The 15,648-nt window shown below is 37.9% G+C and overlaps 1 long non-coding RNA gene across 1 annotated transcript; it reads right to left on the bottom strand.

The window, feature by feature from the left end:
* Nucleotides 1-1,683: 1,683 nt before the first annotated feature.
* On the bottom strand, nt 1,684-15,231 carry LOC148970909 (uncharacterized). Its single transcript, XR_016147401.1, has 3 exons — nt 15,070-15,231; nt 6,503-6,707; nt 1,684-3,200 (listed from the first exon to the last, which is right to left on the bottom strand). It is a non-coding gene; the product is annotated as an uncharacterized LOC148970909 (long non-coding RNA).
* Nucleotides 15,232-15,648: the final 417 nt, after the last annotated feature.

Genomic DNA, 15,648 nt, shown 5'->3' with positions numbered 1-15,648 from the left:
TAACTTAATACTACTGTGGCATATTTCCGGTTGAATGCGGATTCATTTGTTCAGCGGTGAAAAAAATAACTGATGTTAGCTCTGTGGCAACATTGATTCTTTTCCATTACTTTTTGTACTTTTTTTTTCACTCAGAGTGTCTAACTCTCCAAGAAGAATGCAGAGCAAAATAATGCAGTTTGCATTCTCATTCTGTATGTTTAACTGATTTAGAAATGTGTCTACTGTATATTTGCAAAGTGGGAGCGAAAACAATAACTAGTTTAGTTCTACATTGACAAGAGTGGGTATGCACTGGCAATCAGACACCTGATTGGTATGGCCTAATACATACTTTTCCATGTATTTTCTTATCATATGCTTTCTTACCAATGTTGTGGTCATCACAAATGTACATGTTGTGTTTGGGACTGAACAAACTGGAGAAGCTAAGTAACATATAAAGAAGTGTCAATATAAATGTGGTATTGAAACGATCGCCGTGCTATTTTTACATTTAGATATGTGGTTTTTCCCTTTCGTTTTGGGCTGCTTATTGTGTTGAGTTGGTGCGATTGATGAACTCAAGAATTCATAATAGTTCATACAAATACCAGAATTGTAACTCTCGGTTACAAATGTAACCCTCATTCTCTGAGTATGTAACGGAGATGTTACATACAAAGCCTCTCGACTTCGAGTATACAAAACGAGCCAATGGCAAAGAAAATGCCATGGGTCTGCGGAATTTGCATAGCATATCTCTGTCTTACCTCATGGGTATAAACGACGATGCCGGCAACATGCAGATATGTTACACCCGAAAGTGGCGGCACTGTCTTATCTTCACTTCCTGAGGATTCTAGCCCGCCCTGTGATGGTGCAATGGACAACAGATCCAACTCTGGAGCGTTACGAGGTAAGGAAGAGTTACGCTATGCAAATTCCGCAGACCCATGGGATTTTCTTTGCCATTGGCTTGTTTTGTGTACTCGAAGTCAACAGGCTTTCTAAGCGAAACCCCATTTGTCGTCATCCGACGGAACTCGGAGTGACAACAAAAGGGAACCGAGTTGGGTTGTACAAAAATGTTTGACTTAAAACCAAAGTCCAAACCCTTACTGTGGTCTATGTAACGTCTATGGTTAAAAAAAAAAACTATAATTGTTATACACTACCGTTTAAAGGTATGGGGTACCGTCAAAAGTCTATTTTAGAAATTCTACTAACTATAAGGAACTTTGCAACAACATGTCAATTAACTCTCATTGGAGTATTAGTAGACTGTCAGGTTTAGGGTTAGTAGAATAGGTTGACATGTAGTTGCAGGTTACATGGGGTACCATCAAAATACAATGTTAGTAGATATTAAACAGAAAGTGTAATAATAGTGTAATAAGATTTACTTGACATGTAGTTGTAAAGTTACTAATAGTTTGTAGAATGTCTAAAGTGCACTATCGAAGTAAAGCGTTTATGTTTAAAAAAATCTATGTTAAAGCCTGAATTCAATCTGTTCATCATATAAAGTGAACCGGTCTCTTCAGAAAAGTTGGTTTAAACTGCTTGATTCATATGAATTAGGTTTACAATCTTTTTATGAACTTTTTTTTTAAAGAGACAAAGTGGAAGTTGCGTTGACTGTCAATGGAGGGACAGAAATAGCTCAGATTTCATTTAAAATAACTTTTTAAAGATGAATGGAAGTCTTACTGGTCGACATGAGGGTCAAGCATTGAAGTGTTGTGCAACAAAAATGACGTCATCGCGGTGTGGGGGGCGGACGTGATCTTTGCACGCAGCTTCACTTCCGAAGATGCAAGACTTCGAGGCGATTCTGGCCGAGCAGGTACGTCTGTACTGGCACCCAGTTTGCGCTTGTCTAAATAATTGCTTACATTTACAAAAAGAGCCTACAATAACAGAAATGAGCCTTTTTAATGAGAAATAAAGGTCAGTGTTTAATAAAAATGTTCATGCAATTAAATGAAAAAGTTGTTTTACTTTTATACTCGCTAACTTATGTTCTCATATCCATAATAATCTCAAGTTTTGCTGGGTTTTACACGATTCTTTGTTTATTTTTTAGCGTGGGTTTGGTGAATTGTAATAAAAACAAACATTATCACGCGTGTACCTTACTTCTCACCGCTGCATCCTGATGCTTTTGCACTTGGAGTTTTTTTTTCATTTTTAACTACTGTAACCCTTTAAGAAGTTTGAAGCGGATTCAGTCCCTGTAGTTATAGATGAATGATAGTATAATGCACCAGGCTTAGATCCTCAGTATCTTAATGGACTTGTCAGGCTGTGCTGAGTTGGACAGAATCTGGCTGTGGGTCAAAAGCAGAAGCGCAGAGCACCTGGACAGATCGAGGGAGAGGTCAGAACATACAGACCACACCAGCTGTGGATCAGACAGAGGGGCTATTACAGTTCAGATAGTTCGAGCCATTTTCTATTATTGCAACATTGATTTTTTTTTTTTTTTTTTGAAGCGATATTGATGTATTTGTTTCTTTGGCTAAAAACCTCCTCCTTCCCAGGATATACGTATGTTTTAACATGGACAGCTTTTTCCTCCACATCTCCAGATGACCATGTCCGCTGAGACCACGTTATCGGCCCACCACATCAATCCGCATCTAAGAAACGCAACCGGTTTATCCATCTTCTTCCAACCCTCCCCCCTCACACCTTTCTTTCCTTCTTTTTTTTATGTTATACCTCAAATTCAGCAACTTTTTTTGTGTTCGCTCCTGTTTGTTCCCTCCTTGGCAGTCTCTTTCTTCATCCACCCCTCCTGCTCCTCCTCTCCCTCTTTCTTCCTGTATCAGTGCATCCTTGTCATAAGAATGAATTGAATTTGTCCCCTTTAGTGCAAACAACAATGGAGTGGGGGAGGCTGCTGGAAAACAAATCGGCAATCCGTCCCTTTTGGGGATGTGGGGAAGGGAAGGGGGGAGAGTAGGCTGGGGACGGCGGATGAGGAGCAGGTCGGATGGCAGAGTGGCGGCTGTACTCGTTTATTAACATATCTTCTTCATAGTGCCGGCTGAAAGCAAAGGTGCCGGGCGAATGATACAGACAAATGATGTTAATAATAATAGCTGGCCCCGCGGCGAGAGAACAGTACCTGGGGCCAGCCGAGCAGGAGCTCACACCTGATACTCTCTCTGCCTCTCTTCTTCTGTTTATCCCTCGCTCCTTTCTGCATCCTTCTGGAGAGAGAGAGAGGGAGAGAGAGAGAGAGAGAGAGAGGGAAGGAGTCAGAGGGTGTGAAATAAGACTATAACAATTGTGGTTAAGTTTGAGTTAGTATGGATTTTGAGAGGCATTAGCTCAAAAATGTATTAAATTATTTAAAATATTTTTAAATTTGTATTCTTTTTTTTATTAGACAGTGTTTTATGAGATATTTTTTTAATGCCAAGCAGTGGAATTTTTTTCTTATTTTTTTGATAATTAATTTTGAAATGTAGTTTGTAAAGTCATTATTTAATTGTTTTAAAATGTTTTTAAATCACTTTTCAAATGGGAAATTTAACCTAAGACTACTAGTTTGTCAGCATGACAGTGTGCTTAATTTTGATTGAATTTTCTATTTTATTGAATATTCTACCTTTAACATAACCTTTTATAATAAAAACATAATTTAATGGATTCGTTTTTTTTACAATTAAAAAGTAAGTATTTTATAGTGCATGTTTTATAATATATATTGAGTGATCTTTTTTAAAAAATAATCATCTTAAACATTTATTTCCTTGTTAAAATGAAAATTAATTAAATAAATAAATAAATAAAATATCATAATTGGATTCAAAGGGACTTGAACTTTATGATTTTTTTTCACCTTTTTTCAAAATTTTCTTTTCTTTCGTAAGTAGTTGTTTTTAAGTGTTTAATTTAATTTATATATTTTTTATTTTTCACTTTTTTTAAAAGGGGAAAATAAATTTGTATCCCAAAGTTTGATGAGCTTTGTTTTTTGACTAATGGCAGACAAGGGCAGTTTCCGAGGAAATAAAAAAAAAAAAATACATTTCAATTGATTTTGCAATTTCTTTATAAAGTATGGATAAAAATAGCCATTCCCAGTCTCTGATTCCATTATAATTCTTAAATAGCTTGTTTTTCCCCTTCTGCTGTACAGTTAATTTCCCTCTCATTCTGTCCCTACCAATAAGGGTTGGTTTTGAGCCTCATTAGTGTTGGTATTTAAATGCAGCGAAGCACTCAGGGATGTCTACTTGAACTTGTCTTCATACAGCACTAGCTGCTCTATCAGAGGTCACAAAGGTCAGTGCACGCGCTCCTTTTCTACTGTCATTAAATCAATTTGTTTGAAGGCCAATCATCTTTCCTTTTAAGAAGTTGTAACTGTATTCACCAGAACAGTGTGCACCGGTAACGTGATGTCTGTGATTGATGTTGATGTAATTTGGCAAAAAGAAAAATTTAGCTGTATGAGTAAAATTTATTTTACTCATTTGCATGTCTATGCATGCAGACCAGATCCAATTTATGAAATCGGGTGGCAAATTAATGTAACAATTGGCAAAAGCAAAAAGCTGTGTCATATTCCCAGACAGAATTGATTTGTGCTAACTTTGGTATATCCCACCAACTAAACCAATGTTCTGAATCTTAAAAGTTCACCTTGTATTTATAGATGAAACCATCACGAGATGATGTATGATACGGTCACTGTTCTCTGTTTGACATGCTGGATGGATTGATCGGTCAGTCTCGAGAAGCTCAAAGTTGGGTGCCGGTCTCGGATATCTGCGTCCCGAGCACCATTAGCACAGCCGATAGCACATTTATCCTGCACTCGTTTCTCAGAACAGCTCCGTTTCGCGTCACTCCATCAGGACTCAGGAGACGCGCCGATTCTTCACCTTTAGCCCTGTTTAGCATTTGCATTTGTTATGTCTGTTTTTGGCCATGCTGACCTCGCAGCGGTCGTGGCTCTGGCGCCTCACTGCCTCTGTCCGCATTGATTTGATATGATATTTCAGAGCTCGGCTGAAGCGAGCCAGGAGGGGGACGCGGCCCACGATGCATTGCAGAGGGACCTGTAAGAGGCCTTGGCTGTAGTGTCAAGATCACACTGCTGTATCATGCACTGTTAGACCTTACCAGGTTTTTTACAGTAAAATACTGGCAACACTGTTGCCAGTAATTTACTGTAAAAATGCACTAAAACCAATAAGTTGTATTTTTTAGTTAACTTGAGTTTTAATGCATTTTTACAGTAAATTACTGGCAAGAGTGTTGTAAAAATGCACTAAAACTAATAAGTTGTATTTTTTTAGTTAACTTGAGTTTTAGTGCAATTTTACAGTAAATTACTGGCAACAGTGTTGCCAGTATTTTACTGTAAAAAACCTGGTAAGGTCTAACAGTGTGGCAATGTGATCATTTTTGGCTAGATCAAGATGCCTCTTTTTCAGATTTTTTTTTACATAATAATTCTTAATAATTCTTTTATTTTAGAATATATATATATATATATATATATATATATATATATATATATATATATATATAACATTCATTGTTTATTTACTACTTTGTACATGTACAAATACTTTTAATTTATTTGTTAACAATTTTTTCTCCTTTTTTAAGGATTTACTGCTATTTTTTCTTTCAGAAGTAGTCTGAAAGTAAATCTTTATAGCTATATTCAAAGAATACGTCAGCCTTGGCCACACTCTCCTTTACAAGATTAAACTCCTATCCTTGACAGCTTTTCAGATTTTTTTTCCCTCTCCCAATATATGCCTGCTTTCTCTTTTCTCGTGTTTTTCCCCTCAAAAACCTCTGGGTAAACATTTATTTTTTCCTCCATTGCCACATAATCCGCAGGTCAAGTGTAGTTGCAGGCTAGTATACATCATTAGTGTGAGTAAAACTCAAGTGGGAGAGCGAGCATGATGGAGCTTTTTCACTTGTAGCCGGTCGGACGTTCCATTTGTCATCCTCGCCGTCTGCAAAGGCAGAAATTAGCCATGGCAGGCCTGGAATAATGTATAGCCCCAGTTGCTGAAATTAACCAATGAATCACCCATTTTGGCTGATTAGGGCCAATATATTCACGCTCTCTCGTGACACATTTTTAGTAAAACAGTGTGGTTTATTTAAAAGTTTGCCCCAATCTCTTGGCCTTTTTCGTGCATGTGTTGCGGAGCGGTTGACAGTAGCAGTATGCTGCTGTTGTTGTGTATGTGTGCCTGTTTGGAGGAGAGAGGGAATTGTGGGTAGTTCAATTTGTTGTCAGAAAGAGGGATTATTTATAGATTCATTTACTTCCATTACTTGGGCAGTCAGGACATCATGAGTTGTTAGACCTCTGGAAAATATTTTGTTATAGGAACATAACTCTGGTTTTTAGCCTTCAGCACAGCACAGAGTGATGTACTGAGAGAAAGAAAGACAGAGAGAGATAGAAAGAGCGAGAGGGAGAGAGAAAGAGAGCTCATGCATTGTGCCAGAGGCTGCAAGTGTTCTTTACCTCGTCAATAACAAATAGATTTATGACTGATTTGATTCGATCACATGGTGAAAATGGCCCTTTAGTATGACACATTTCTCTCGTTCTGACAGCTGTGGAAGGAGATGAAGCGGGTAGGGTGGGGTGGGAGGGCAGGTTCTGTTGCTTCTTTCTGCAGGACGACAACAGCCTGGTTTCCTGCATCAGCCCGGTATGTCAACAGATCCTGGTAGTCACAAATAAAACATTTTTGTAAACTCAACACATTACACTTTAAGGACTATAAAGGTAACAGTAATAAAAGTAACTTGTCATTAGTTCATATATTTTTTTTTTCTCTTCCCCAATGAAAATGGTTCCAAAAGAAGCTGAAGCTAATCAAATTAGAGTACCGGAACTAAATGTGGCATAGCAGAGTGCAACAGTTAAAAATTGCATTCGTTTTCTCCCATTTTTAGCTTAAAAACCATTAAAGACTGCCTTACTGTGAGCTCTGAGGTTGTTAATTGATGGAATATGCTGCTGTTGAAGCATCACCCTACATAGTTTCATTTTATTTTTAAGACAATCAGTAAAAAACAACATTACCTAATGCTGTACTACAGAAAATTCCACAAATCAAAGAAAAGCAAATTGTGCCAAAAGAGCTTGCAGGGAATGAAGAACTTTTCAAGTCGAATTACATAATCAAGTCGGTCTCCCTACTCTCTATTTTTGTATTTTATTTGTAAAACTTGTGATTCACCTTGTAGCTGGTTTGGCTTATAACACTTTAATGCAACTTTTTTTTTTTAAACAAATGAAAAAAAAAAAAAAAACATATTTCTGGAACAAACGGCGTTGAAAAAATGGGCAGGCACTCTAAAGGCCCGTTCACACCAAGCACGATAACTATAAAGATAAATATAAAGATATAATTCTAAAAATCGTTCTCCATATTAAAGAATAACTGAGTTCACACCATAGCTATAACAATAAAGATATGAGGAACGATATCGTTGGGATCGCTTTCAGGGCGATTTTTTTTTTTTGCAGCTGTCCAACGATAAAACACTGACAACCTGGGAATAAATGGTGAGAAGTATTCACAATGAGATATTATGCAGTTTAGCATAGTGTTACCTCAGGTAGGCTATCCAGCACTATAGTTGACAACATTGCTGAAGTTGCAGTGAAAAGGCGTTGTATACATAAAGGCGTTGACTAGCCAATGTTTTTATCCCATCACTGATTCGTCAGCTAAATCCATTGTTAGGTATTACACTAGACTTGCTAGATTCACTGTTTAGATGCGCTCCCAACTCCTCTTGTATTTTAAGGATATCGTTTACCCAAAAGTGCCTGTTTTTCTTTTGATATTTGTTTGTAACGTAAAGCAGCAGCAGCACTGGAGCAGTCATCCATACAGTGCCCTCCACAATTATTGGCACCCCTGTTTAAGATGTGGTTGAGGACTTTTAAAAATTCTCCCTTTTTTTTAAACAACATAGAACCCAAATGCAAAAAAAGAGAAAAATCCAACCTTTTATTCAAGTACATTACTTTGGTGGTAAAAAAAAATGTAAAAATTTAGAAAAATAAAAACTTCAAATCCTGTGTCCCACAATTATTGGCACCCCTAACAATTCCGCTGAAAAATGTAATTGATTTTTAAAAAAATATATATTTTCTGTAGTTGCTAATGTTGGTCAGGATATCTAGGAACTTTTAATTAGTAATTCATGACGTCCTATTTCCCTGGGGTATAAATATGACATGACACAGAGGCCTAATTCTCTTACCCATTTGTCAACATGGCAAAGACAAGAGAACACACCATTCAAGTAAGGCAGATGTGTGATGACCTTTATAAGTCAGGCAATGGCTACAAGAAAATAGCCACTCACCTTATATTGCCCATATCTAAAGTTAGAGGAATCATTAAGAAGTTTAAAACAACAGGAACAGTGACAAACAAGGCTGAAAGAGGTCCCAAGTTTATCTTGCCACAACGCACTGTGAGGAGGATGCTAAGAAAAGTAAAAAAAAGTCCTAAGCTCACTGTCACAGAATTGCATCAAATAGTGGCATCTTGGGGTCACAAAATCTCCAAAACAACCATCAGACACTCTCTACATGCCAACAAGATGTTTGGGAGGCATGCTAGGAAAAAGCCTTTTCTCACTAACACTGACAAACGTAAACGTCTGGAGTTTGCCAAGCGGCACTGGGACTTCATCTGGGATCGTGTGCTTTGGTCGGATGAGACTAAGATTGAGCTTTTTGGCAACAAACACTCTAAGTGGATCTGGTGTAAAACAAAAGATGTGTATGCCGAAAAGTACCTCATGCCCACCGTGAAGTATGGTGGAGGATCTGTGATGCTGTGGGCCTGTTTCTCTTCCAAAGGCCCTGGGAACCTTGTTAGGGTGCATGGCATCATGAACGCTTTGAACTACCAGGACATTTTAAATAAAAACCTGATGGCCTCTGCCAGAAAGCTGAAGATGGGTCGTCATTGGGTCTTTCAGCAGGATAATGATCCAAAACGTGTGGCAAAATCTACACAAAAATGGTTCAGTCACAAACTCAAGGTCCTCCCATGGCCATCTCAGTCCCCAGACCTCAATCCAATCGAAAACCTGTGGGGTGAGCTAAAGAGGAGAGTGCACAAGAGAGGGCCCAGGATACTGGATGATCTAGAAAGATTTTGCAAAGAAGAATGGTCAAAGATCCCTCTCTCTGTGTTCTTCAATCTTGTGAAATGTTATAGGAGGAGATTAAGTGCTGTCTTGTTGGCAAAAGGGGGTTGTACAAAGTATTAACATCAGGGGTGCCAATAATTGTGGGACACATGATTTGAAGTTTTTATTTTTTTAAATTTTAAATTTTTTTTTTACCACCAAAGTAATGTACTTAAATAAAAGGTTGGATTTTTCTCTTTTTTTGCATTTGGATTCTATGTTGTTTAAAAAAAAGGGAGAATTTTTAAAAGTCCTCGACCACATCTTAAACAGGGGTGCCAATAATTGTGGAGGGCTCTGTATTTGCTACTTTGGAACCGCTCGCTCCCACGCGTGCTTAGAATAAAAAGACCGTTATCGGTCGTTGGTGTGGACGCATATATAGTTATCTTTATCGTTAACGTGCTTAGTGTGAACGGGCCTTAATGCACTCTATAATTACTTACATTTAAAGAATGTTTAGCATTCATAATGCAACTGGCACCGATGACTTCATCAGTTGCCTACTGGATTGCGATTGGTCTTATTTCTTAAGTCTTTTTGCATTCGGATCTCGTCACTGTTGGTCTGTGGTCTTGTCTTCCCTGCATATATTTACCATGTATAGCCTACATGGTCATGACTATCATGTATTTGAAGAGTAGAATGTCTGAAAACTTCATGATATAGTATATAAACCATACTTTGCTATCCCATAAGGCCACCGGAACTGAGAAACTATCACAATCGAATGCTGAAGAAAGAACTGGCAGAAATGATGATTAGCTGCTCTTTACAAGTTTAAGTTTTTAAGGTACCAAGAAAGTTTTTCCTTCTTGGCTAAATTGTTTGTTGTTTTTAGTAAATCCAAGGACAAATATCAATGCCAATGTAGTGTGTTCATGGTCAAAAAAGTTAGGTTTTTTATTGATAGGTGTTGAAGTTTGTGTGCAGCTGACTAAAAACTTGATGCACTTGATTTATAGCCAAGCCTAACTACAATAATACATTTTTTTTTTTTTGCTGTGTTGAAAGCTCTGGTATTTCCTTCTGGACATGCAAATCTAGAAATCTTCAAAGTTGTGAGAGTGCATCAAGCCGGAAAAGGTCAAAACTGTCAATTTAGAACCATCTGCAATGATCTGTTCACTTATTTACTGTTCCCACGACACTCATGTAAGCACTAGCGCAGATTTGAAGGCACGAAAACTTTGGCAGGGTCGCAAAAGTTCGTCGCATTTTTCTTAATCTCCTGTATCCGCCGTCTCAGTGTAATTCATTCAGCCCCTGGAATTTCGAAATATGACTAGATCGTATTTCCTCAGGGCTTTGCCACTTACAACATTCACCTACACCTCATTATGGACAATTGTGGGCTGAGCATTACAATTCTCCAAACATATTGCCTACGTTTTAAGAATAACAGAAGACCGCTCGACAGTGGCGAAAAAAGAAAAAGCGTTTGCTGCAGTGGAGTGGGGATTTGTGCTGGGCTTATCCGTGGAGTATTCTGAAAGGGCTTTTAATAACCAGCATCGGCCAGCAATTAGAGAAAGAGAGAGTGTGTAAATTGATTAATGAGAGGGAGAGAAAGACGAATGCTAATTCAGGCCTGTAGGAAATCAATGCGGCTGAAACAGGGCAGGGAAACAAAAGAAGCCTTGAAGAGCCGTGCCGAAGACACCGTAGTAATTTCTTTTTGATCATGAAACAATGATACCGAGGGTCTGTCATTTGTATGTTTCTGCAACGATTATATTAAACACAATAGAACTTTGTGAGAAATCACGACTGGACTCTAATTCTAATATAATACTGTCATTTCACAACAGACCAATAGTACAGCAGGCCTCTATAGCCGTCACTTTGGGGTCAGTCATGATGTGTATAATTTCTTTTGAAGCTTCTGTGTAATTAGCGAAAAGCAAAGGGGAGAAGACAAAATGGCTCCCTCCTTTAATCGGGTTTAGAGACCGCGCTCGTTATTCAGCCTCCGTATTTCACAGAGCCAATCAGACGTATCCCTGCACAGGCACAAAGAGCAACTCAAGTTCTGGCATGTTCTAGGGACAGTGGCTTATAAATGTTGGCTTTGCACGGGGTGGAGTTGATTTTTATCTGATAAAAAGGAAACTCTGAGTTTTTGAGGCAAATGTCAAAGTTTCGATCAAATGTAAGTTAATGTATTTTGAAAGGAATCACAATTCAAATGCATCACTTAAAAAAAAAAAAACAAGCAAGAGTGATGGCAGTTCAACCAGTTCGATTTCAAGATATAAAAAAAAGTTTTGAGGCCTTTATATATAATGTACGTTGTTGGAGGAACATACATAAGTGCAGCTGTCCTTTGGTTAGTTTATAATAAAGGGGTCACCCTATTTTGTTCTTTCTTTTTTTATAGCCAATGGTGAGTTCAGTTACATCACAGCCATGAACCTACAGACTTGTCATTCTCATTCTAGAGAGCATTTGATTAGACAAGAATGTGTGTAGTGCATGATGAATGTCCAATAGACCAATTTCGAGCCGACGTCGCAATTACGTCACTGCACTAGCTGGAGGCAAAACAAACGGAAAAACTGGAGGCGGCCAATACAAACCAGCACAGATTCTGAGCTTAAATTATTATTATTAATATTATTATTATTAAACGTCATCTTGTTGTGTTGTTGGGTGCAAGGATCGATGAAAAATGAATGTGCTGCATCTGAAATTGTTATTCCTAGAAAATATTAACATCATTAAAATTGCACCATAATGTCATTCATTGTCATCGTCTTTGCGCTGATTAGGAAGAACTGCGGACCACACAAGTCTTGTACATGACCATTCAGCACATTGTTATAGTGCGTTCACACCAGACGCGAATTAGCGCGTCAGGCACAAATTATTTCAATGTTAAGTCAATGCAAAGACGCGTTATGCGCGTAAAAAATTCCTGCGGCGCGAATGAGGTGTAGAGTGCGGCACGGAAGACGCGAATACGCCTCATTCGCACGTCAAGTTCGCGCAAATGGCTCAAATTGAGCATCTGGCGCGTTAAGCGCGAATGATTTAGTTAATGCTATTTGTGCATTCAGGCGTTTGACGCGAATTCGCGTCTGCTGCCTGAGTTGAAAAATCTGAACTGAAACAGAAACCTCGAACAAGAAATATAATTACTTTGACCCGTGATAGGCGATGCTAAACGGCTAACATTCCAATGCCGACCGGCAGCATTAGCAAGTTGTCAAACTGATAAAAAGCCATGTAACACGTCACACCATAAAAGAATAAATAAATGTTTACCTGCTGAACAAAAAGTCATCCGTGTCAGCGTCGTTTTCAGTCCCAGATCTCCCTGAAGCTTTCTCCAACGGTCAATGAAGGATGTTATATTTATCCTACTTAGAGTCCGGCATTCTTCACATTTCTTTTTAATCTCTGATCTTTCCTCCACAGACTTTCTCTTTTGTCCAAACTTTACAGTAGGGGCAAGCAGGGGCCGCTTGCTGTTGTCGTTTATATTTTTATCCATTGCTTTATCCATTGCTGATCTGATGCTACTAGCTAGCTACCATAGACAGTCTGTCAGCTGTTTGCTCGCGCACGGAAGGGGGCGGGTGCGGTTGGGTTGGAGACGCGAGCGCCAGGAGGAGTTTCAAGTGGAGCTGGTGATTGGATGAGAGCAGTTGACCAATGTAATCTGTGCGGCCGCACAGCTTACATTGGTCAACTTTTCTGCGGCTGTACAGCCAATAGAGTGAATGGATTTTTTTTGTTCTTTTTTCTATTCATATTGTTAGGATTTTACTATATAACCATAACCAGCATCTAAACGAGGATATTAATAATGAACAATCTTTGAAATCGTATGCCCTCAATTTCTCTTTAGGCGGATAGGTGTAGAAGTCAGGCCACTCAACTGAAGGTTGATCAGATCATCTATCCATTGACAATGTGTATAGTACAGGTCAGCCAATCTGGTTCCGTCAATTCAAACTTTTTCAAATAACAATCGCAGTCCTGGACAGTGAGTGACCTTACACATTAAGATAAAATCGGATTTTCTCCAGTCATTGTTAAAAAAGCGAACAAAACTTGCAAACATGTTAGGGAAGCGGCCAGAGGGATCGTTTTGCCTCAACCTAAGCTCAGCCCACAAAAAAACATCACCATGTTTACCTACTAGATATTGGTCTATTTGTTTAGTATATTTAAATGAAAGGCTTTACATTTCAAGTAAACTACTTTTCACATGTTTTGTGTTGGTTTTTTTTTATGTTTTTGAGATAAATCTCTTTTGGTCTTCAAGGCTGAATTTATTTGATCAAAATTCCTGTAGAAACAGTGATCTTGTTAAATAATTTTTCCAATTAAAAATATATATTTTTTTCATTACAATATATTTTTAAAATGTAATTTATTCATACGATGGCAAAGTTACATTTTCAGCATCATTAATCCAGTCTTCAGTGCTGCATGATCCTTCAGAAATAGGTTTAATATGCTGATTTGGTGCTCAAAAAACAATTCTTATTATCAACGTTGCAAACAGTATTATTATTTTCTGGAAACTGTGATACCTTTTTTAGGATTCTTTGATGAATAGAAAGTTCAAAAGACCAGCATTTATCTGATCAATTTTGATCAACTTTATGTTTCCTGGCTGAATAGAACAATTTTTTAGGATTATTTAATGAATAGAAAATTTAAAAGAAAAGCATTTATTTTATCTCCTTTGATCAATTTAATATGTCCTTGCTGAATAAAAGTATAATTGAATGGTAGTGCACATCTGCCAATGTAGATCATTTTATTATCTAAGAATATCTCATATATGTGCTTATTGGATTTGTGCCAAAATAATATAGAAATGTATATTCGTTTTCTTTATATCATTGCATTTCTTGATTTAAATTGAGCCAATTCTCTGAATACTAAAAAAAAAAAAAAAGAAATCAGATTTGAAACCTGATTTTAAATCCCAGATTTTAATGTGGTCTCAGACTTTTGAATCTCATTGTAAATGTTTTTAGTCAAAATATATATTTGAGTTATGAAGGAAAATGTACAAATGTTGCCCTTGGTTTTCCATTATTTATTTTACAGTTACAGTTATTTTATCCAGTAATTAATGAACGATATTTGCACACACTTTTATCACTCTCTCTCTCTCTGTCTCCTCTCTTTCTTTCTCTGTTTGTTTCTGGTCTTTATGCTCTGTCATTCAAATTTACCTGCAGTCGTGATATCGTGAAGCACAGCTCAGAGGCAGGACTTATCCCAGCTTATATTTATTTCATGTAAATTGGCCGCGTCATGCATAGCTTTTGGTGATTATGATAAATCCGATTATCTTCCCGATCTTGTCACAGTCCCCGATGGAAAATTAAAGGTGAGAAATGTATGAAGAAATGCATTTAAAAGGGTGAATTGATAAAAAGTGCTGATGTCTCCAGTCATTGACCCTCTCTGTGCATCCAAATATGTTTGCCATTATGATGAATTGATATGAATATGAAAGGAAATGGCTGTTTATGCGAAACAATGAATATGATGTTTAGCTATTTGTTCAATCATAAGGAATCGTCCTTCCAGACAAAAACAAACACGCTTTGATGGAGATAGGATTTATACTGAGCTTACGGGCCAGAATGGTTTCGTTATCGAGTCGTATGTGGTGTCATCCAGCATTAAGGCAATTCAATGACCACAATACCTCAGCTCGCAGCCCATAACCTCTTACGTTACGACTGATAATCTGGCCTCCTGAATTAGCGATGTAGCATTAATCATTCTGGTTGAGGTTGAGGGACAGTTAAAGCGAATTATTCCACATCAGTTGTAAATAGCGGTTAGTCACCTCAGCCCTCAATCTGCTCTGCAGAGCCGGGCGGTACTTACATAAGGTCTCTGGATTGTCTTTGGCAAGCCTTGCCACTGAGGCATCAATCCGTCCATCTGGGTAGAATCAGCAGCCAAGTCCAATGTGGCTAAATATTTACTCAGTCAAATACACACAGTCACACAGATGAAAAGAAGCATTCATCAGGAATTCTGCCTCTTGTCAGCCTAAAGACCAACAGTTGAACAGAACCTCCCACAGTGTCGCTGGGCGCCGTGGCTACACGGCTATATTTAGCCACGGCCCAGCGATAAATATCGCTGTATTGCTCCATCTAGGTAAACAGAAGATAATCATTGGAGCGTTGATTCATAGGTAATGTAAATAAAAGGAGATGGCTTGGGACACTGTGATGAGCCTGCCTGTGTTTCAAAACCTAGTGAGCTGCCTCAATAGGTAATATATTTTAAGGCATCACAGTTATGCTCCTGACAGGAAAGACCCTGTTTCAAAAGGTTGTCGATTTCACTGCCTCCTAAGATTGCAGAATTGCATTCTTCAATGAAGGCCCAATACTAATAAAGCGAATAAGGAACTAATTAATCGCACATTTTTTTTTTTTTTTTAATTAATCACAC

This window comes from Pimephales promelas, chromosome 18 (genome assembly GCF_988280905.1).
Source record: "Pimephales promelas chromosome 18, fPimPro1.hap1.1, whole genome shotgun sequence".
Taxonomy (NCBI): domain Eukaryota; kingdom Metazoa; phylum Chordata; class Actinopteri; order Cypriniformes; family Leuciscidae; genus Pimephales; species Pimephales promelas.
This window is presented reverse-complemented; position numbering and strand designations above follow the sequence as displayed.